This window comes from Mus musculus, chromosome X (assembly GCF_000001635.26).
Source record: "Mus musculus strain C57BL/6J chromosome X, GRCm38.p6 C57BL/6J".
Classification (NCBI taxonomy): Eukaryota; Metazoa; Chordata; class Mammalia; order Rodentia; family Muridae; genus Mus; species Mus musculus.
Window position 1 is genome coordinate 9,745,873 of NC_000086.7, and position 21,336 is coordinate 9,767,208.

At 39.5% G+C, this 21,336-nt stretch overlaps 1 protein-coding gene across 6 annotated transcripts in view; it reads left to right on the forward strand.

Moving 5' to 3' along the window:
- Positions 1 to 1,749: 1,749 nt before the first annotated feature.
- Positions 1,750 to 21,336, forward strand: part of Sytl5 (synaptotagmin-like 5) — a 251,243-nt gene continuing 231,656 nt past the window's right edge. For 5 of the 6 annotated variants that reach the window (XM_017318467.2, XM_011247463.3, XM_011247469.3 and 2 more), the window contains exon 1: positions 1,750 to 2,014. The gene's annotated coding sequence lies outside the window, so the exon portion shown is untranslated. The remainder of the gene's footprint in view (positions 2,015 to 21,336) is intronic. The other variant, XM_011247470.3, reaches the window with a different exon arrangement.

Below are 21,336 nucleotides of genomic sequence, written 5' to 3' on the forward strand. Positions count from 1 at the left end.
TTCTTAAAATTTATTTATTTGTTCATTTTACATCCCAATATCAGCTCCCCCTCTCCTACATGTACCCCCTCATGCAGCTACTTCCCATGTTCCTCCATCCCCTTCTCCTTTGAGAAGGGGGAGCCCCCCTCTACTCTTCCCCCACCCCAGACAGGCAACAGATTTAGGGAGACGACCCCTGCTCCTGTTGTTGGGAGACCTACATGAAAACCAAGCTGCACATCTGCTACATATGTTTAGGGGGCCTAGGTTCAGCCAGAGCCTTACTCTTTAAACTGCCCTGCTTTGTGCAATGAAGGAGAAAAGCTAGAGAAATTGAGTGATGCCATTATACAGTAAAGTAGGTAGAGATGTGGAAGAAAAGACCATAAAGATGAAAAACAGGCAGCAAATGTAGGCAAGGCCTGTATGATAATCACTGTACTGTCTGAGTAAAGCTTTGCCTTTTAACAATTGGTTAGGCCATCAGTAGGGTTAATGGGAAGTTGAAATGGCAAATCTCCTAGCTTTTATGCATCCTGTTAGGAGAGAGATCTGCATTTCTAATAATGATGAGAAAGTAGAAGTGGAGCGATGAGAGGGTGTATATTTGGGAAGGTTATTCCACTGCTCTGCATAGGCAAACTCTTCCTTTATCAGAGCTGTAGAAGATGTGGCAGCTGACAGTGTCCTTGTTGGGAAAATGCTCTACTGTCTTCCTACTCTACCTTCATTTTTCTATGCACTCTGACCTTTTACTCTTTCAAAGCTAAAGTAACTTATTTCTGTATGCTCTTTGCCCCAGTATATTTCTTTAAATAAAAAGTTAAGGTAGTCAGATGTGGTGGCGCACACCTTTAATCCCAGCACATGGGAGGCAGAAGCAGGCGGGTCTGTTGAGTTTCAGGACAGCTATGGCTACAAAAAAGTTAAGGTGGTGGTGCTGATTATTTTTTTTTTCTGGAATGAAGATTTTTCTCCCTCAGTTTTCTGAGTGCTTGGATCACAAGCATGTGTTACCTCCTACAGCTTGATCTCAGCTTTGGTATGATATAGACAGGGCTGCCATTTCATCACCCATCACCCCCAGCAGAACAAGAGACTGTTGACAAGGAAACACCAAGTCCCAGGGCGGAATCTAGAACTGTGTTCGATGGAGATTCCACACTAGGGTGCCTCAACTGTACCAAGGAAGCACCAGCCCTAAACCCAGTTTGGTCAGAGCTTTCACTGCTCCTCTTATTCAGGGTCTAATGAAGAGGCTGTCCATTGCTACATCATGAGTTCATCATTCCTTCTGACTATTTTTCTAAGATCTTGGGCACCTCCAAGAAGAGAGTATCAAAGGGAGGTCTCAGGAGGCAGGGTAAATAGTGTGTGGCCTGTGGTGGGCTGTAGGCTACCTCAGGAATAGCTGCTAAGTGTACAAGTGGTCTGACCTTGGCCATGCCCAGCTGGCAAGGCAGGTTGAGGAGTGAGTCCCTCCTAGATCTAGCCAGCTGGAAGAACCAGCCACACCTTCTCTAGGCTGGGTGGGTTCTGGTGCTACCACAAGGGGGAGAATGGGGATGGGGTAGGGGACCTCTGTGAGGGGTCGGTTGGGCCCTGAAGGCCTCTGCAATAGTCCAGAAAGCATGTGGAAGATGTGTAGAGTTCGCATAGAGAGTCTGAGAGGTGAGGGAGCCCCGCGACAAGCTCAGCAGGAGGGCGGATAGTTGTGTGACCCGGCAAGCTGTGCTGAGCTCTACTGTGGCGCCGCCTCCTGGTAGAGGCTGGCATTGAGCCTGTGGGTAGGGGCGGCTGGAGACCGCCTCCCGCGCGGTCCCTCTACCTGCTGGGGGCGGGGAGGAAGAAAGGCGGGCTCCAAGCGAGTGGGTGAGTCACTCCTGTCCCTTGGGTTAGGAGCGTCAGGACTTCTCTCCTTTCCCGGGGTCTGCGCATCGGCTCCAGTTCTGCGACTTCCTCAGCTACTCTCCTGGGCGGCGCGATTCCCATCTGAGGCTGGACCAGTCCTTTCCTTGTAAGTGAGGTCTAGGTAAGTTCTCGCCATTCGATACACTGTTAGGGTGCTGGCTGCGTGGAGGGATGGGGGTGGGGGTGGGGGTGGGGGTGGGGGGGGGTCTTCCAGACCGTGTCTCTGTCTGCTTTTTCTTCTTTTCTCTGGTTCTTTCCACTGTAGACAGAAAGTTAGATTTTTAAAAAAACCAACGCGTCAGAGACTATCAAATCCGTGCTTAGACCCCCCAGCTAAAACCAAACTCTGGAGCAGTGTTCTTAATTTCTTGGGTACCTTCAAATGTCTTGATGCGGCGTTTATGGGACAACGGATGTTTGATTTGTTTCGTCTTTGCTTACTTAAGCCCCCTTTTGTTCCTGAGCAATTTTTAGAGGTGGGGATAGGCGAGCTCAAGAGCCGAGCTGGGTGCTTTGCTTTCTTCATTCAGCAAGGTGGCAGGGTGTCTCACTGTGCCTTGAGTTGGGATCTTGGAGGAACCCTTTAGCCCAGAACACGCCGGATCTGGAAAAGAACTGCAGTTATTGCATACCTATAAAGTGATCACAGACAGAATCAAAATATTTTTGGAGGGACAATCTGTGCCAATGCAACAAAAATGTTGATACAATTCATTAAAAGACTCCATGGAATATTCTAGGAAAAAAATTGGAGGCTATTGCTGCTTTTTTTTTTTTTTTTTTTTTTTTTTTTCTGTTTTCAGAGACGCTTTCAAAGCCTATTATTTCCTTTGCAGGAAAATCAATGAGAACCTATTCTGTTTCTTAGAAGGATTTGCCAGTACAAAGCTACACGTTAGTTTGTCTTCTATCCCTGTATCCTGCGAGGGAGTATCAAAACTCATTGCTTTTAGAAAAATCAGCTTGGGGAGGGGGCGTTTCTCATTTCACTACCATTAAGAAGCAAAATGTTTCTGTGACCGTTGCACTCTAATTATTGCTGTCGTTTTGAATAGAAGTAACAGAGAGAGCATGCGATATGCATGAACCTGTGGCTCATGTTGACAGCCGACTGCTTGTCAGTGTTATTCAGTCTAATGTGATATATTAACAGGTGGTCTGAACTGAATTACAAAATTATTCTGTCCTAGAAAACTTACCTGATGGTATGGTACCAAAGTACTCTTAACCCCAGGATTGGCTTTTATCTTGAGCGAGAAATATGGATGTGGGAATATTTTGTGGCAATTTGTTAGCCCCTGATTATAGATGGCTATTTTCTCAATTGCCCTATGGATTACAATCTATGACTATAGGAGAAAACCCCTCCTGTCCCTCTTGGAAGAAAATTAGTGAAACTTTAGATGGTTAGTCAGAGAGCCCTTAATGCTCCCTTCTCAATGACCCCCACGAAGCTTTTAAAATAAGTTATATTTTTCACTTCCCTGATAACCTAGCTCTTCACACTTTTATCATGACTCTTATTCACATTTTTGTCAGTGAGATTCCGTAAAGTAGAGGTACATTGGAAACATGAGTAAATGGTTAAATCATTTTGCAATTCATATTTCTCAAACAATTTATGGGCAACCTTTCTCTCTACCCCTAGAATATAATAATATAATCTATATAATTTAATGGTATTCAAAATGTGGGTCATTACATTATACTGTTTTAAAAATAAATAGAAATATGCATATATACAAGTCCATATGTTTCACACACATACACATAAAAAGTACTTTTAGCAATAGAGAAGTTTGACAGCAATTGAATACAATTGTCCAATAATGTTGGGGCTCTGGGACAATACCTTACCTTTATGATTTCAAAACAGCTTCAACAGTTCCAGATATGATGCCCTTACACTGTATTCAAGTGCAAGAAACAAAGGATAGAAAAGAGCAAGGTATTTTCCTTCATGAAACTTCCTCTTTGCAGAGGAGAAAAAAAAAACCTATTTCCCTCAAAATTTCCTAACAAATACCCCTTTTACCTCATTGTCAGGATCTGGGGGCATAGAAACTGCTCCGAGTGGCAAGAGTGGTTGAGGAAACAGCAGGCCTTTTAGCTTCTATAATGGAAGGCTTATTGGGAGGGGTGTTGTTGGTGGATTTGGAGAGCTAACAAGAAGTTTTGCTAGGATGCTATGAAAATTTTTGTTTGAAGTTGTGTTTGTGTTATTGGTTGGACCAAGCACTACTCAAGGTGGTAAAATCACATTTAGAAAAGATTCCATCTTGTTCAAAACCTTGTCTATGAAACCTTCATGTGTTGAACATTAATGCATATCTTGAGATTTTTAGGAGGCTTGACAATGGGACTCTGACGTTTACAAGCAAGGACTTGGAAAAGAGAGTAGGATTGGATGTTGTCCTTGGGGTAGAGCCTTCGTCACTGAATATTTCTGGCTTTATAAGAAAAGGAAGGAGGAGACCAGGGAGGTTTTCAATTATTTTGTGAAACCCTGTATAACACACACACCCAGAAATAGACTAATATGTTAACATTCAGAAACTATAGATTATATATCCACATTCACATATAAATATGACATGCCTTCCATTAATATTAAATATAAACCAGACCCTGCAGTTCCTAGAACACTGCAAACTTTAAGTAGACCTTTGAGTAGATTATTGGGTTTAGAGATATAGGGATATGGAAAAGATTTAGTACTTAAATGCTGTTTAGTGCTGTGACACTAGAGCCTGGTGTGAGGATTTATAGAATCTAAGTCTTATCTGTTGGATCCTGGGGAGCCTGAAGAAACTATGAAAACCTATCAAAACTGGGTGCTAACAAGAGATTTTCTTGAGGGAGGGACTTCTCTGTATTTGTACTGTGGAAGGTGTCCTACTGAAGGGCATTGGTTGGGGTGGGAGATAAAACCAAAATAAAAGGCCAAATAACAAATGATGATATATGAGGGGAACACTGTTGTCGTGCACTGACAGCTGTTATTCTTGACTTCCTTAAAGTGGGAGTCCTCAATATATAGAAAGATCAACTTTGAAAACAACGGTGGGAGATTGAATAGGCAAGGATTAAGAAATTGAAATTGTAGATGTTAGATCTTAGAGCTCTGAGTCTTGGATAGTTTGCCTGTTAAGCCTGGTGTAGATATGAATAGCTTTCAAAGATTGCTTCACAGTAACAATTATCAGAAGGCTTTTAAAAAACCCAGATTTACAGGTTAATCCTTAGATCATTTATTGGAACTGTCTGGGAATGGAAACCAAGTATTATTAGTGTTTTAAAAACTCCAATAAATTCCAGTACCTACTTGAGTTTGGAGACTCTTAATTTTCTGCAACTGCCACACTAAATACCACAAAGGAAATGAGATAAAGAAAATACATTTATTTTCTCTGAGTCCTAGAGATAAAACATCCAAGATCAAAGTATCAATAGGCTTTTCTACTCGTGAGGCTAATCTCTTTGATTTGTATGCAGTTGCCTTCTTGCTGTGGTAGTAATAGCCTTCCTTCTGTGCATATCCGTGGTGTGAAATCCTCTTTCTAAGGACAAAAATCACAGCAGAAAGTTTACCATAATGCCCTCATTTTCATGTGATCAAATTGTTAAAAAACATGTTTTCAAATATAGTTATATTCTCAGGGCCTTGCTGTCAGAATTTGAACATAATACCATGGAGGAAAGATACCATTCGACCTATGACTTCTATGACTGGTGGATAAGCATGATGGTTCTTACATTTAGATGTGAATATAAATTACCCAGAAACTTTGTGAAAATGCAGAACCAAGATGAGGCATGAGAGTGCAGAGTTATTCCACATTCCTGGTGATCTAATGTTGCTGGTTCATGGACTGTCTTTTAAGTAGTGCAGTCTGTGTAGATCAGTGGTTATCAAGCTGTAGGAGTCACCAAGCTCAACATGAAGGAATTGTTAGAGACAGATTTCTGGGGTCTGATCTCAGAATTTCTGATTCAGTAGTTTCTGGGAGATCCCAAGAATTTGCATTTCTAGCAAGTTCCCAGACAATATCCATGTCATTGTCTAGGGATGATGTTTTTGCAAGCCACAGATCCCTCATATTTTCACATTTTATGGTATTGGTGAAGTCAAGGTCATTGCATATAGCACACTATGTGAAGTTTATGATATTCACTATCTTAATACTGACAGTATTACATTTTCTTTTGTCAACATTAGCCCCCTCCAATAGAACAGTGGATTAGAAAATGATTCATTGGTAGTTTTCCATGTCTTGTAGAAGTAGAGGTAGGTGGATACATGTAGCCTCACTTGTCTCTAGTGATGTTCTTTAACAAGAGAGCTAACTTGCAGCTTGCTAATTTTACCAGCTTAAAGGTGATTATATAAGATTTCTATGCAATTTTAAAAGGTTTAACCACTTTAGGGAATATATGTCTCCCAAAGGAGCAATGGGAATTTCTCAAAACACATTAATTTTAAATAATTTCTTATTTGGGGACATCATTTCTGCATGAGACTCATAGTGTACTACATCCAATGGTATTTCTTCCCCAAATAACTGGACATGAGAAAAAGATTTTGTGTGTTTCTTGAGCGTTAAATGAGTAAGATTCATTTTTGTGGATGTTTTTAACCATTTATAAAATATGTATCTAGCACTTTTATCATCCCATGAATATAAACGTGTATATATATTTTCTCATTATTGTTAATGTTATGCATTATATGCATTCATTTCTAATTCAGTAAAACAAGATTATATTTTTTGAAGATTTATTTTATCACTTAATTATTTGGGGGTGAGGGAGTATGGGTATGTATGTGGACAATGTACATGTTCGTGAAAATATCAGAAAAGGATATCAGATCCCTGCTGGAGTTACAGGCTGTTTATGAGCCACCTAATGAGAGTGCTGGCAACTGAACTTAGGTCTTCTTTCAAGAGCAGTATGCACTCTTAAACACTGGCTAGCTCCCCTAACTCCACAGTGAAGTGTCTTTATGCCCCATTTACTCTGGAGCTAGAGAGAAAAAAAAATGGCTTTGCTAAAATATTTCCCTAGTACATTTTCCAAAATTATGCTAGATATAAAGGGTTTTGATTACGAGCAAACCACTCCTTCAGCTCTGAAAAAGCAAGTGATAGCTTTTCCCCATTTGGTAAGTGTTTTGAGTTTACCTTCCCAGCTTTTCCCCCATTTTGCATTTGTTGTTTTTGTCATCCCTTTCCCTGTGCACTGTCTAGGGGAAGTGTTTTAGGTAGTGTTTCTAGTCTAAGCATCTGTCTCGCTTGATAAGACAAGCCCATTTGTTAAGTTGGATACCACAGGCTGTCAGAGCGCCATGAGATTAAATATTTGAACTGTTACAGTGAATTCTGCTTCTCCTGATTTCGTGCTCAGCAATCAACCTTATGACGCCACATGTTCACTGCCTACAGGGAGAGGACAACCTGGTCAGGCTATTTGGTTTGCCTGATAGTTCCTTTTTTTTTTTTTTTTCATTGTAAATTATTAAGCCAACACTGGCTTTAAACACTTCTGACTGTTGTGGGAATGAGTCGGCAGGAAGCACCTAAGCCTGATCAATTCAAGGCCACTGATAAGATCTCTTATCTGACAGATGGCTCCAGGCCAAGTCCTGATGCTGCTGACTCACTAAAGTGAATTAAAACCAGCCAGCATTTATTACTATTAAGCATTTTCTGCATACCAAGCACCATACAATTTTATTTACCTTATCCCATTTAGCTCTCATTATAACTCTGAGAGTTATTAGGTATTTTCACTTCATAATTTAAAGGCAGATATGTAGATTTAAAATTTGCCCAGAGTCACATGGCTACTATGATAGAATTTTTTTTAATTTAACTTATTTTTTTTTAAATATCAATTCCCTTATGGCATTTTTATATAAACTTAGTCCGGGTTTCATCTCTCACCCCGACTTACCCTCTGCTCTCCCCCATATGCCTGTCCCTATCCATGCTTGTACACTTCTGCTCTTAGTATTTTTCTTTCCACTCCTAGTGACAGAAACCTTGAGTTGCCCTCCAGTATCTATCCTCACACTCTCTCTATGGAACTGAATCCCAGTTTTCTTGCTAGTGGCAGTGTATTTCATGAATAGTCTATCATGTAGCATCTCTCACACCTAAATGGATGTGAAGCTATGACAGAATTTTCCACTGAGAGAAAACTGTTTTGTGGGCTACATCTCAGAAGCCCGAGGACAGGGAGTTGTCATGCTTGAGAGGAGAGCCTTTTCCTCCCCCTCTGCTTCTTTTTGTTTCAGGTAGAGAATGCAAGCATGAAAGCTGCTGTCACCTTAGACCATGGGAGAACCTGCTCAGGGTCAGCTAGCCTTGGGCTCATTGCGACAGCCAAGTGAGGAAGAAAACCTGGCCTGTGTGGGTACCAGGGAACTTCTGTGGCAGCCCCACTCCACGTATATTTGTCTGTTAATAGAACTAACTGCCATTCTCTGACCAGAGGAAGCAAAATCAGAATGGTTATTTGGTAGGCGGTAGACAGTATCTACACAGTATATGCCAAAGACCCAATATGTTAACTGTAACATATGTTTGGATTTCGATTCTGTCACTTACTAGCTGTGTCTACTGCATACACCCTTACAGCCCAGCTTTACAGCCCATCTATCTATCTATCTATCTATCTATCTATCTATCTATCTATCTATCTATCTATCTATCTGTATTGGCTAGTTTTGTGTCAACTTGACACAGCTGGAGTTATCACAGAGAAAGGAGCTTCAGTTGAGGAAATGCCTCCATGAGATAAAATTGTCAGGCATTTTCTCAATTAGTGATCAAGGGGGAAAGGCCCCTTGTGGGTGGGACCATCTCTGGGCTGGTAGTCTTGGTTCTATAAGAGAGCAGGCTGAGCAAGCCAGGGGAAGCAAGCCAGTAAAGAACATCCCTCCATGGCCTCTGCATCAGCTCCTGCTCTCTGACCTGCTTGAGTTCCAGTTCTGACTTCTTTCAGTGATGAACAGCAGTATGGAAGTGTAAGCCAAATAAACCCTTTCCTCCCCAACTTGCTTCTTGGTCATGATGTTTTGTCCAGGAATAGAAACCCTGACTAAGACACTATCTATCTATCTATCTATCTATCTATCTATCTATCTATCTATCTATCTACCTCTGTAAATGAGTTTGTTTGCACCCCCCCCAAGCACGTGCATGCACTTGAACTAGCACTAGTATACAAACATGTACACAGAGGTCATAGGATAACTTTTAGAAGCCATTTCTCCATTTTACCTTGTTGGGGCCTGGGGATTGATCTGAAGTCATCAGGCTTGGTGAAAAGCATCTTTGCTGGCTGAGTCATCTTGCCAGTTAGACATTTGTCTGTCTGTCTACTGATTTGTATCTTGGGGTTGTGAAGCCTGTGCCATGATGGGACAACTTTCAAGTGTTGCTTCTCTCTTCCATCATGTGGGTCTGGAATCAAACTCAGGTCATCAGGTTTAGTACCTTTACCCATTTAGCCATCTCACTGGCCCATCCTTGCACAGTCAACTTCTGTTTTATTTTGTACATAAATACATTATGTTTTGTGTCTACATAAATCAAGAAACCACAAATTAAATAAAAAGTGACCACCCTGAGAGATTCAGCTCAGCTTTTAATCAAGCCTCTGGTCTAGTAACTAACTTGTATATCCAGGTAGTGCCCCCTCTAAATCATAGTGACTCTCTCAGGTTCTACACTAGGGCTTCTTTGATATTTCCACACAAATGTTTGTTGGAGTACCCTAGCACTCCAGGATTCAACCCTTCACTTCCTTGTCAAATAGGAGTTGGAAATGTATCCTCTTTTATTACTACCTTTGAATACATAACTCTCTTTTGTATTTTAGTATAGTTTGATTTTAAGAGGCTCTCTAAGGATTTAAATAAGATTAAACTCTAATTTTCTACAGTTGTAGATAAGTTAGAAATATTAGTCTTCTTTTTACCCAAATTCCTACTTCTATTCACTGGAAACTCTTCCCCAACCAAATTTACCTGTGTACAAACCTTAGTTTCAGTCGTTGTATTCCAGAGGAACTTATTTTAATTTTGACTCAATATTTTATATAGTTAGTCTGGATTCTTCCTTGTAGCAATAGTTAATTCATTTCATTCTAAAGACAAATACTATACTTTTCTATTTTCCTATATAGATGATTAGATTATTCTAGTTTTTTAAATTATGAATCTTGGTATGATAGACATTTTGTAGTCAAGGCTATATTGTGAGACCTTATCTCAAAAATATCTGCATTTCATAATATCACCAGTACTGTAATGTGACATGAAAGATGCCTGGGGTTTCTTTGGGTGATACAGTCATGGATTCTGCTAATGTCACTGTAATTTGTTGCCTGCATTTTTAATTGAAGCACATACTGAATTTCAGTTAGAGATTAGTAGATGTAAGGAGTTACAGAAACAAAGTTTGGAGCTAAGATGAAAGGATGGACTATCCAGAGACTACCCCACCCAGGGATCCATGCCATAATCAGCCAACAAACCCAGACACTATTGCATATGCTAGCAAGAGTTTGCTGAAGGGACCCTGTTATAGCTGTCTCATATGAGGCTATACCAGTACCTGGCAAATACAGAAGTGGATGCTCACAGTCATCTATAGTATGGAATATAGGGCTCCCAATGGAGAAGCTAGAGAAAGCATCCAAGGAGCTGAAGGGGTCTGCAACCCTATAGGTTGAACAACAATATGAACTAACCAGTACCCCCCAGAGCTCGTGTCTCTAGCTGCATATGTATCAGAAGATGGCCTAGTTGGCTATCATTGGGAAGAGAGGCCCCTTGGTATTGCAAACTTTATATGCCCCAGTACAGGGGAATGCCAGGGCCAGGAAGCTGGAGTGGGTGGGTAGGGGAGCAGGGTGGGGGGAGGGTATAGGGGACTTTCAGGATAGCATTTGAAATGTATATAAAGAAAATATCTTATAAAAAATAAAAATAAAAAAAATCAAAAAAATGTATTTTTCCCATTCAAGTGAATAGACTTTCTAAGTTTGTTGTGTTCTTATGTATGTGTAAAGAGCAACCACAGATGCCATTCTTTTTATAATTTTTTATTGTTTAAAATGATTTTTAAATTCAAATCTATTTTGGTGATATTTTCCCTTCCTCAAAGTTCTTCCAGTTCCTCTCCCCCTCTGTACCCACCCAACTTTAATTTCTTTCTCCAAAAATAAAAATCCCTATACAACAATAAATCACCCAAAACCAAGAAAACAAAATAAAACTGATCCCCCTCAAAAAAAAAAAAAAAACCTAAACCATCAAATAGTAGCCAAATAAAAACAGACACAAAAACTGCGATGTCCATTATATATTGGTCAACTTCTCCTGAAGATGAGGCTTGCCCTGGTTAATATACCTAGTGTCACTCTCTTGGAGAAAACTGATTTCCCTGCTCCCAACAGGAAAATCCCAGTTCTGCTGTTAACCTTCATCTTAATGGCTTGGTTTTTATTTATTTATTCATATTTTTAAAAGATAACAAAATAAAGTATAATAAGATAAAACAAAAACTATCACATAGAGATTGGACGGGACAAACCAACTGAAGGAAATATCTTATAGAAAATAAAAAATCAGAAAAATGTATTTTTCCCATTCAAGTGAATAGAATTTCTAAGTTTGGTGTGTTCCTGTTCCTGTGTGTGTGTAAAGAGCAACCACAGATGCCATCCCTTTTTTTTTTATCATTTTTTTATTGTTTAAAATGATTTTTAAACAATAAAAGATGCCCAAGAGAAGGCACAATATTGGTCTACACACTCAAGAATCCCATAAAATCACTAATCTGGAAGCCATGCTATATAACCTGGTGAAGACCTGTGCAGACCCTGTGCTTACTGTTTCAGTCTCCCTGAGTTCATATGAGCTTTGCTCATGGGGATTTAGAGAACCTTCTTTATTTGGTGTCCTTCATCCCCTCTGACTCTTACACTCTTTCTGCCTCCTCTTCCTCTGAGCTCTGAGGGGAAGGATATGATGGAGACATCCCATTTAGAAAAGAATTATCCTGCCTCTGCCTCCCAAGTGCTGGGATTGAAGGAGTGTGCCCCCATGAGGCCAGCCTGGTCTACAGAGTGAGTTCCAGGACAGCCAGGGCTACACAGAGAAACCCTGTCTCAAAAAACAAAAACAAAAGAAAGAAAAGAAGGGAAGAGAAGAGAAGAGAAGAGAAGAGAAGAGAAGAGAAGAGAAGAGAAGAGAAGAGAAGAGAAGAGAAGAGAAAAGAATTATCCAAGTTTTCTCACTCTCTGCACAGTGTTTGGCCATGGGCCGCTGTATTTGTTTCCATCTGCTGCAGAGGGAGTTTCTATGATGCTGGTTGAATAAGGCACTGATCTATGAATATAAAAGAATATCATTAGGAGTCATTTTATCATGGCATCTTTCTTTCTTTCTTTTTTTTCCTTTTTGACAAGTATTCTTTGGTTTTACCTTAGGTCCCTGGGAGATCCAGTCTCAAACTGTAAAGCACAGTGTTAGGTATGGGTTCCATCTTGTGAAGCAGGCCTTAAGCTAAGTCAGTTGTTAGAGCTTTGTGCCACCATTGCCCTAGCATATCTTGTAGGCAGTACACCATTATAGACAAAGATTTTTGTGGCTGCATTGGTGTTTACATCAATCTTTTGAGGACTCTCAGAGTATCTCCCTGTCCCAAATACCCTGGAACATATGGATGAAGGCTCTATGCAAGCACTGGCTTGACATTTCCATCTGAGTTGTTCAGGTGTTGTCTTCAGCAACGAGGTCTTGCTGTCAGTTTTTGGAAAGAAGCTTGGTTATCACTGACTTCACAGCTAATATCCACATGTTACTGAATACCTACTATCCTTTTTCTGGGCCTGGGATAGTTTACTCAGGATGATGTTTCTCCAATTCCATCTATTTACCTCCAAATTTCATGATGGCATTTATTTATTTATTTATTTATTTATTTATTTATTTTATTTTTTTTTTTTTGGATTTTTCGAGACAGGGTTTCTCTGTATAGCCCTGGCTGCCCTGGAACTCACTTTGTAGACCAGGCTGGCCTCGAACTCAGAAATCCACCTGCCTCTGCCTCCCGAGTGCTGGGATTAAAGGTGTGTGCCACCACGCCCGGCTCAATGGCATTTATTTTTAATGACTGAGTAACACTCTACTGAGTAAATGTATCATGTATTCTCTATTCATTCTTCTGTTGAGGGACATCTATGTTGTTTCCAATTTCTGGATATTATGAATAGAGCAGCAAAGGCCATGGTTGAGCAAGTGACTTGGTGGTAGGATGAAGCATCCTTTGGGTCTATGCCCAAAAGAGATGTAGCTGTATCTTGAAATAGGTTGATTCCTGTATTCCAGAGGAACTGATACACTGATTTCCATAGTGGCTGTACAGGTTTGGACTCCCACCAGTAACATATGAGTGTTTCCCTCATTCTACATCCTCACCATCAGTTGTTTGTTGGTCTTAGCCATTCTGACAGTTTTTGAGCCCCACAGTAGTTTTGATTTGCATTTCTGTGATGGCTAAGGATGATGAACATTTCTTTAAGTGTCTCTCAGCCATTTGAAATTCCTCTATTGAGAATTCTCTGTTTAGATCTGTTCCCCATTTTTAAAAACCTGGATAATTTGGTTCCTTGGCACATAGTTTCTTGAGTTCTTTATATATTTTATTAGCTCTCTATCAGATGTGAATGTAGCTGGTGAAAACCTTTTCCCATCCTGTAGGCTGCTGCTTTGTCTGAATGATAATGTCCTTCTGCAATGCAGACGCTTCTCAGCTTCATGAGGTCCCATTTATTAATTGTTGATCTTAGTGCCTGTGCTAGTGGAGTTCTGTTTAGAAAGTCTTTTCCTGTGCCAATGAGGTCAAGGCTATTCCCCACTTTCTATTCTATTAGGTTGAGTGTATCTGTTTTCATGTTGAGGTCTTTGATCCATTTGAAGTTGAGTTTTGTGCTAAGTGGTAAGTATGGATCTATTTGCATTCTTCTGCATGCAGACCAACAAAAAAGTGACAGTCCATGCTGGCAAGGAACCTTCCTACATTGATGGTTAGAGTGCAAACCAGTACAGCCGCTATGGGAATTGCTGTGAAAGCTCCTCTTTCAAACGATTTGCCATTTGGTGAAGATTCTATATGTTTTCCCAGCGTATATGTCAGGCTTCTTTATAAAAACCAGATGTCTACAGTTATGTGGACTTTTGTCTGGGTCTTCAGTTCAATTCCATTGACCAGTATATCTGTTTTTATGCCAATATCATGGGTTTTTTTTTAATTTTTATAGCTCTAAGTACAACTTGAAATTGGGAATGGTGAGACCTCCAATTGTTCTTTTATTATTCAGATTTTTTTTTTTTTTGCAATCCTGGGTTTGTTTGTTTTGTTTTGTTTTTTTCCACATGAAATTGAAAACTGTCCTTTCAAGACCTGTGAAATTTGTGAAGGAATTTTGATAGGGATTGCCTTGAATCTGTCGATTGCTTTTGGTAGGGTGGCCATGTTTACTGTATTAGTCCTACGGATCCATGACCACAGGAGATCTTTACATCTTCTGAGATCTTCTTTAATTTCTTTCTTCATTAAAAGGTTTTATTTTAATTATACAAGTTTTTCACTTGCTTGGTTTGTTTACCCAGAGGCATTTTATGTTATTTGAGGCATTGTGAAAAGTGTTGTTTCTCAATTCCATTCTTAGTTCATTTACCATTAATTTATAGGAAGCCTACTAGTTATTGTGGGTTAAGTTTTTAATTAATTTATTCTGTCATATATTATATCCCCATCCTCTCTTACCAGTCTCTCTCCGCACCTCACCCACCCCACCTCCATTTTCCTTCAGAAAATGGCAGGCCTCCCAGGGATATCAACCAAACATGATATACCAAGTTGCAGTAAGACTAGACACCTCCCCTCATATCAAAGCTGGATGAGGCAACCTAGTAGGGGGAAAGGGCCACAGTGGCAGCCAACAGTCAGCCACAGTGTTAGCTGCTTCCACTGTTAGCTGATCCTCGAGAAGCTAAAGCTAAATAACTGTAATATATATGGTGAGGGCCTAGTCAGTCCTATTCAAGCTCCCTGGTTGGTGGTTCAGTCTCTTTGAGCTCCTATGAGTCCAGGCTTGTTGATCCTGTGGGTCTTCTTGTGGTATCCTTGATCCTTCTGACTCCTACAATCCTTCCGTTAACTTTGTATCCAGCTACTTTGCTGAAAGTGTTTATCATTGGTAGGAGTTTTCTGGTGGGATTTTTAGGGATATATATATATATAGGGATATATATATATATATAGGGATATATATATATATATATATATGTACACACACACACACACACACACACACACACACACACACACATATATATATATATATATATATATATATATATATATATATATATATATATCATCTGCAAATAAAGACTTCTTCCTTTCTAGTTTGTCTGCCCTGCTCTCCTTCAGTTGTCTTATTGCTCTGGCTAAAACTTCAAGTACTTTATTGATAGGTATGTGATAGGTATGGAGAGAGTAGACAGCCTTTTCATGTTTCTGATTTTAGTGGGATTGTTTTAAGTTTCTCCCCATATAAGCTGCTGATGACTACGAGATTGCTGTACATTCCCTTTATTATATTTAGGTATGCCCGTTGTACCTCTGATCTCTCCAGGACTTATATTATGAAAGGGTGTTGAATTCTTTTTCAAAAGCATTTTCTGCATCAAATGAGATATCATATGGATTTTTCTATGTGTTTATATGGTAGATTACAGGCGTCATTCTTAAGGAGCCTCCAAATTGTTGTTTTTATCTTTCTTTTAAAAGTAGGCTTCTCCTGTATCTGCATCACCAGCACTGGGATTAGAAACCCATGTGCCACCACAAGTACTTCACCAACTGAGCTATGTCTTACAGCCCGTCTAAAATTCATCCAAACATGCTTAGAAACCATCTCACGTGAAATCACAACAGAGGAGAAACAATGATTATAAAGCGAACACCATTGGTATCTAAGTCACAGGCCACAAGGATAGCAGTTTAGTCAGTAAAAGGTGGAAGGTGTATGTGCATCCCTCGGCCCAGCCTCACTTCCCACAGCTTCTAAGGACTTTCCACTCCAACCTTTTTCAAGTAGGTCTCCATATTTCCATCTGGACCTTCTGCCCTTAAATGAATCGATCTTTTGATTCCATTGTTTTCCTACTGAGAACCATCCACTGCAGAATAACTTTCTGCTGGCCCCCACATGATAGATAGCACAGAGTGGTTTTTGTTTGTTTGTTTTTGTTTTGTTTTGTTTTATTTATTTATTTATTTATTTATTTATTTATTTATTTTGGTATCCCCTGGCTTGTCTTCTTCAAAGCTTTTCCACTGGGGCGAGCAGGAAGTAGTAAGCAAAGCCTATGCAAGGCCCCTGCCTCCATTGCTTTCAGACATAGCACAATCTGCTTTTTTTTGTTTTGTTTTGTTTTGTTTTCCATTTTTTATTAGGTATTTAGATCATTTACATTTCCAATGCTATACCAAAAGTCCCCCATACCCACCCACCCCCAATCCCCTACCCACCCACTCCCCCTTTTTGGCCCTGGCGTTCCCCTGGACTGGGGCATATAAAGTTTGCGTGTCCAATGGGCCTCTCTTTCCAGTGATGGCCGACTAGGCCATCTTTTGATACATATGCAGCTAGAGTCAAGAGCTCCGGGGTACTGGTTAGTTCATAATGTTGTTCCACCTATAGGGTTGCAGATCCCTTTAGCTCCTTGGGTACTTTCTCTAGCTCCTCCATTGGGAGCCCTGTGATCCATCCATTAGCTGACTGTGAGCATCCACTTCTGTGTTTGCTAGGCCCCGGCATAGTCTCACAAGAGACAGCTACATCACAATCTGCTTTTTAAAAAATATTTATTTATTTACTTATTTACTTTATTCACATGCGTGCATGTGTGCATGTGCCTACATGTGTGTATGTGCAGCATGTGTATGCCTGGTGCCAATGGAGTTCAGATGAATATATCAGTTTCCTTTGAACTGTAACTACAGATGGTTGTAAGTCATCATGTGGGGGTGGAAATGGAACCTGGATCTTTTACAAAAGCAGCCAAAGGCTCTAAACCACTGAGCCATCTCTCTAGCCCTTAATACATCGCAACTTTAAAGTGTGAGGAAAAGAAACATTTTCCTGACAGCCCATGAATAAAGACTGTTCAAACACACAGCACAGACAGTGTGTACTTATTAGGGAGTTTGTATATGCTGGACTCAGCTCAGCGTCCTTGTCAAATGGGCTCATTGTTAAGGTATAGCTTTAGTCATGGCTGTTTCCTGGCCACACAAATACCTGGATCATGTTTGAATTTTCTGCTTGTCTGAATGTGATTAGTTATTTCATTTGTATATTCCATAATATGCATTGATGAATTGACTCAATGATAAATTAAATATTTCTCCAGAATAGTGGATATTTATTATAGTTTATTTTTAGGAATAGCTTTGTTTACAGAAAAATACCACAAAGATAGGACAAAGAGTTCCATATACATATATACAGCCTACCCAGTGGTGTGGCATGTTTATTAGATGAAGTGATATTGATATGCCACCATTAAATAGAGTCCATAATAAATACAGTCTATCTTTTATTTAGATTTAAAAAAATCTTTAACTAGTAAACTTGTATATGTTCTAGAATACCATGCAGAGTAATTTCCCAACAACATTTAATTTGATTTCTTCTAAGTTCCTCTTGACTGTGACAATTTCTCAGACTGCCTTTGATTCTGATGATCCTGACAGTTTAAAGAACATAGATCAACTGGAATTTGACTTATGTTTTTTTATAGGACTGCAATGGTGCTGTGTGTTTTGGAGAGGAAGACCATAAAGATTAAATGTTATTTTAAGCCCATAATGATATAGGTATATACTGTCATCATAACCAGTTACTTGATGTTTATCTTGGCCACCATCTAGCTGAGGGAGTGTTGGACAGGTCACATTGTCTGAAAGGGATTCTGTGCTCCAAATTCCCTACTGAAAAACCAAGTCACTAGGCACAGGTGCCACCTGAGCAATTAGGAATTATGCTTCATTTCCTTGAAGGTAAAATATCGAAATAAGTTACTTGAAATTCTGCCCTGGAGATTTATCACTTCTCTCTAATTTACTTACATATTCATTCAGTCAAGCATTTGTTTATGCCAGTTAGGATTAACAGTAATGAAATTTCATCAAATAATTCAATAATCCAATTTTATCTTCGACCAGTGACATGAATTTCTGTGTCTATGGCTGTTGTTCCTAAGCTTGGGTGAAAAAAAGTGAAATCAGTGGAGGATACACATGGAATCTGTTCATTATAGTCTTTTTGTATATAATACCTTATGGTTTTGTACAATTTTCACTAAATGAATGGTTTAGTGACACAGTGAATTCTACTATAAAAGGCACAGTAAAAGAAATTCGACAGTTAAAGAGTACAGAGTGAAAATTAAAATCTTCTGCTATTTTTGTACCTTTGTATTCCTTTTCAGAGGAAGTCCTATCATTATTAAACATTTATTGATGTATATTTGTGTGGGCCTGAGTGTGTGTGTATATATGTATATGTATATATATATATATATATATATATATATATATATATTACATATATGCAGGTATCTTCAGAGTTAGAAGAGGATATCGAATCCCCTGGAGCTAGAGTTATACATAGTTATGAGATGTCAAATGTGGGTAACTGAATCCTGGATTCTCTACCAGAACTGCAAGTGCTTCTAACCCCTGAACAATTTCCTTAGCTTCTAATACTTCTATTTCGATAAAAATTTCATAGATGCAGTAGCTGTCACTCTGCCACTTTAGATTCTAAGGAAAAGGGCCAGGAAAGAGACAGGAGACTAAAGCTAAAATGGTGTATGCAGGATGAGTCGAGCAGACCAAAGAACTATGGAATTCTTAATTCTAGCACTGCATTTGTTTAGCAAACTGTTTCCCAAGATTTAATTTTTTTCCGGTGCAGTTCTCTATTTCAACCTCTGACTAGCATACAGTGTGGCCATATCAGTCAATTTTCTTAGTTGGAATAATCAAATAAGCTATGTCTACTTTAAGCAGATGTCTTTATTTGAGGGAATTATGTGGTGGGATATGTATGGTTCCATTTATCCCCACTGCTAACCATGGCTTGAAGACAAGAGAATTTTTAATTTCATTCACTAAAGGAGAATATTTCCACATCCTTCCATTCTGAGGCTGACCATGTGACTTGCTTTGGTCAATGAGATGCTACTGTATAGATGCGATACAGGAGGACATTTAAGTAAGGACTTGCACAGTTCTCCTTCTATTCATTATCTTGCATTGTTCAAGAGAACATGACAAGCCCAGCTTGGTGAAGGATAAGAGACATGTGCTTTAGAACTAAGTCATGGCATATTGCAGCTAAAGCTATTCTAGGTTGATTGGCAGCTACCTGACACCCAGACATTCGTGATCTGAGTTGCAGCTAACCACAGCACAGATACATGAACATTTTCCAAAGGAGAAGAGAGGTTCAGCCTTCTTGAAAAAGACTGACACCTAGATACCTTATTCAGTTGCTTTATTCAAACATTATACAAGGTTACTTGGGACCGCAAAAGGTTCCAACTACCAGAGTTATATTGCCATTGCTGCCCATGAGGGCAGACAACCCACACAAATCTCAATCACTTTTGATTATGGCTAGCTTGCTGAATGGTGAGACATGTAATTCAGAACTAAGTCATTGGTATTGGAACTGAAGTTATCCTAAGTATAGGATATAGGTATATAGAGGTATAGAGGTATAGCATGCATATATACGTATATGTATGTGTGTGTATATGTATATGTATACATGTATATATATGTATACGTATATATACATATATATGTAAATGCTATAGGTATATCTATGCACTGTAGGTATATCTATGCTATAATACATATATATGTGCATATATGCTATAGGTTATACACACACACACATATATATACATGTATAGGACCACAGCAAGTAAGCTCCAGGTTTGCCTGGAGTGTCTCAGGACCAAGGTCTGTGCAGTTGAAAGCTCCCATGTAGCACCAAGTGCAGACTTTCCAGAGAGACATTTCTTTAATGTTCAAACAGTCCCCCCAAAATTTCTCAGTCTACTGATTGACCCAAACATAGCAAAGGCTCTGCTGAAACATTTCACTCAAAGCCAGACACAAAGGCTTTACTATACATTTCACTATAGTGACATCATTATGATGACAATAAATAACTGGCACCAGCATTTTAAAGAATTTCTGGAAAGGCTATGAAACCCTTTTCTTTTTCTTTTTTTCTTTTTCTTCACTAATTTATTTATTTATTCATTTTCCATTCTGATTGCTGCGTTTCTCCCAGTCCACCCTCACAGAGTCACTATCCCCTTCCCCTCCCCTTCTCCTCTGAGGGGATGGGGGCCCTCCAGGCTATCCCTCCATCCAGGTACATCAAGTCTCTGCAGGGTTTGGTGCATCTTCTCCCACTAAGGTCAGACAAGGCAGCCCAGCTACTAGTACATATCCCACAGACAGGCAACAGTTTCTAGGATAGCTCCTGCTTCCATTGTTGAGGAACTCACATGAAGATCGAGCTGCACATCTGCTACATATGTGTCAAGGGGGCCTAGGTCCAGCTTGTGTATGCTCCCATAAAACTCTTTTCAATGCTAACTGGATGGCAGCATCACCAATTAGACAACAGGATAGTTTTTTAGATTTAATTTCACTTCTCTTATTGTGATACTAGGAATGCATATTAGGATCTTCACCTGGTGTTCCACAGAGAAGGCAGTATTGCTACAACTCAGTGCTTGCAAAAATCAGTGATTTCCATATTCCATTCATACTGTGGATCTTTGTAACTAGTATAACTTAAAACACATATTTGACTCTAGCTGCAAGAGAGTCAGGAAAACAAAGGGGGAAGTTTTGTTTTGTTTTGTTTTCTTGTGTGTGTGTGTGTGTGTGTGAGTGAGAGAGAGAGAGAGAGAGAGAGAGAGAGAGAGAGAGATATGTATGTATGTTAAGCTTTCTATACTCTGAAGTACAAGAAGGCTTTCTAGAAAGAGATTGAGAAAGACTCTGGAGGTGTAGGGAAAAGATTATATGTCTTGATCCCCTTTGAATCTTCTACCTCTGCATAGGGTTGGTTAAACTGTTAATATTCCCACAACTTGGAATCCCAAGGGAAGAAGACTTGGGCCTTGGTAATGCTTTGTACCTGAATTGCTATTCCAGTTCAAAGGCTACAGAAAAGCAGTTTGGTTTTCATCTTCATGACGACAAAGGGAACATTCTGCCTCTTCCTCTTTTGTTTCTGGCTGAATAGGTAGCCTGTGAA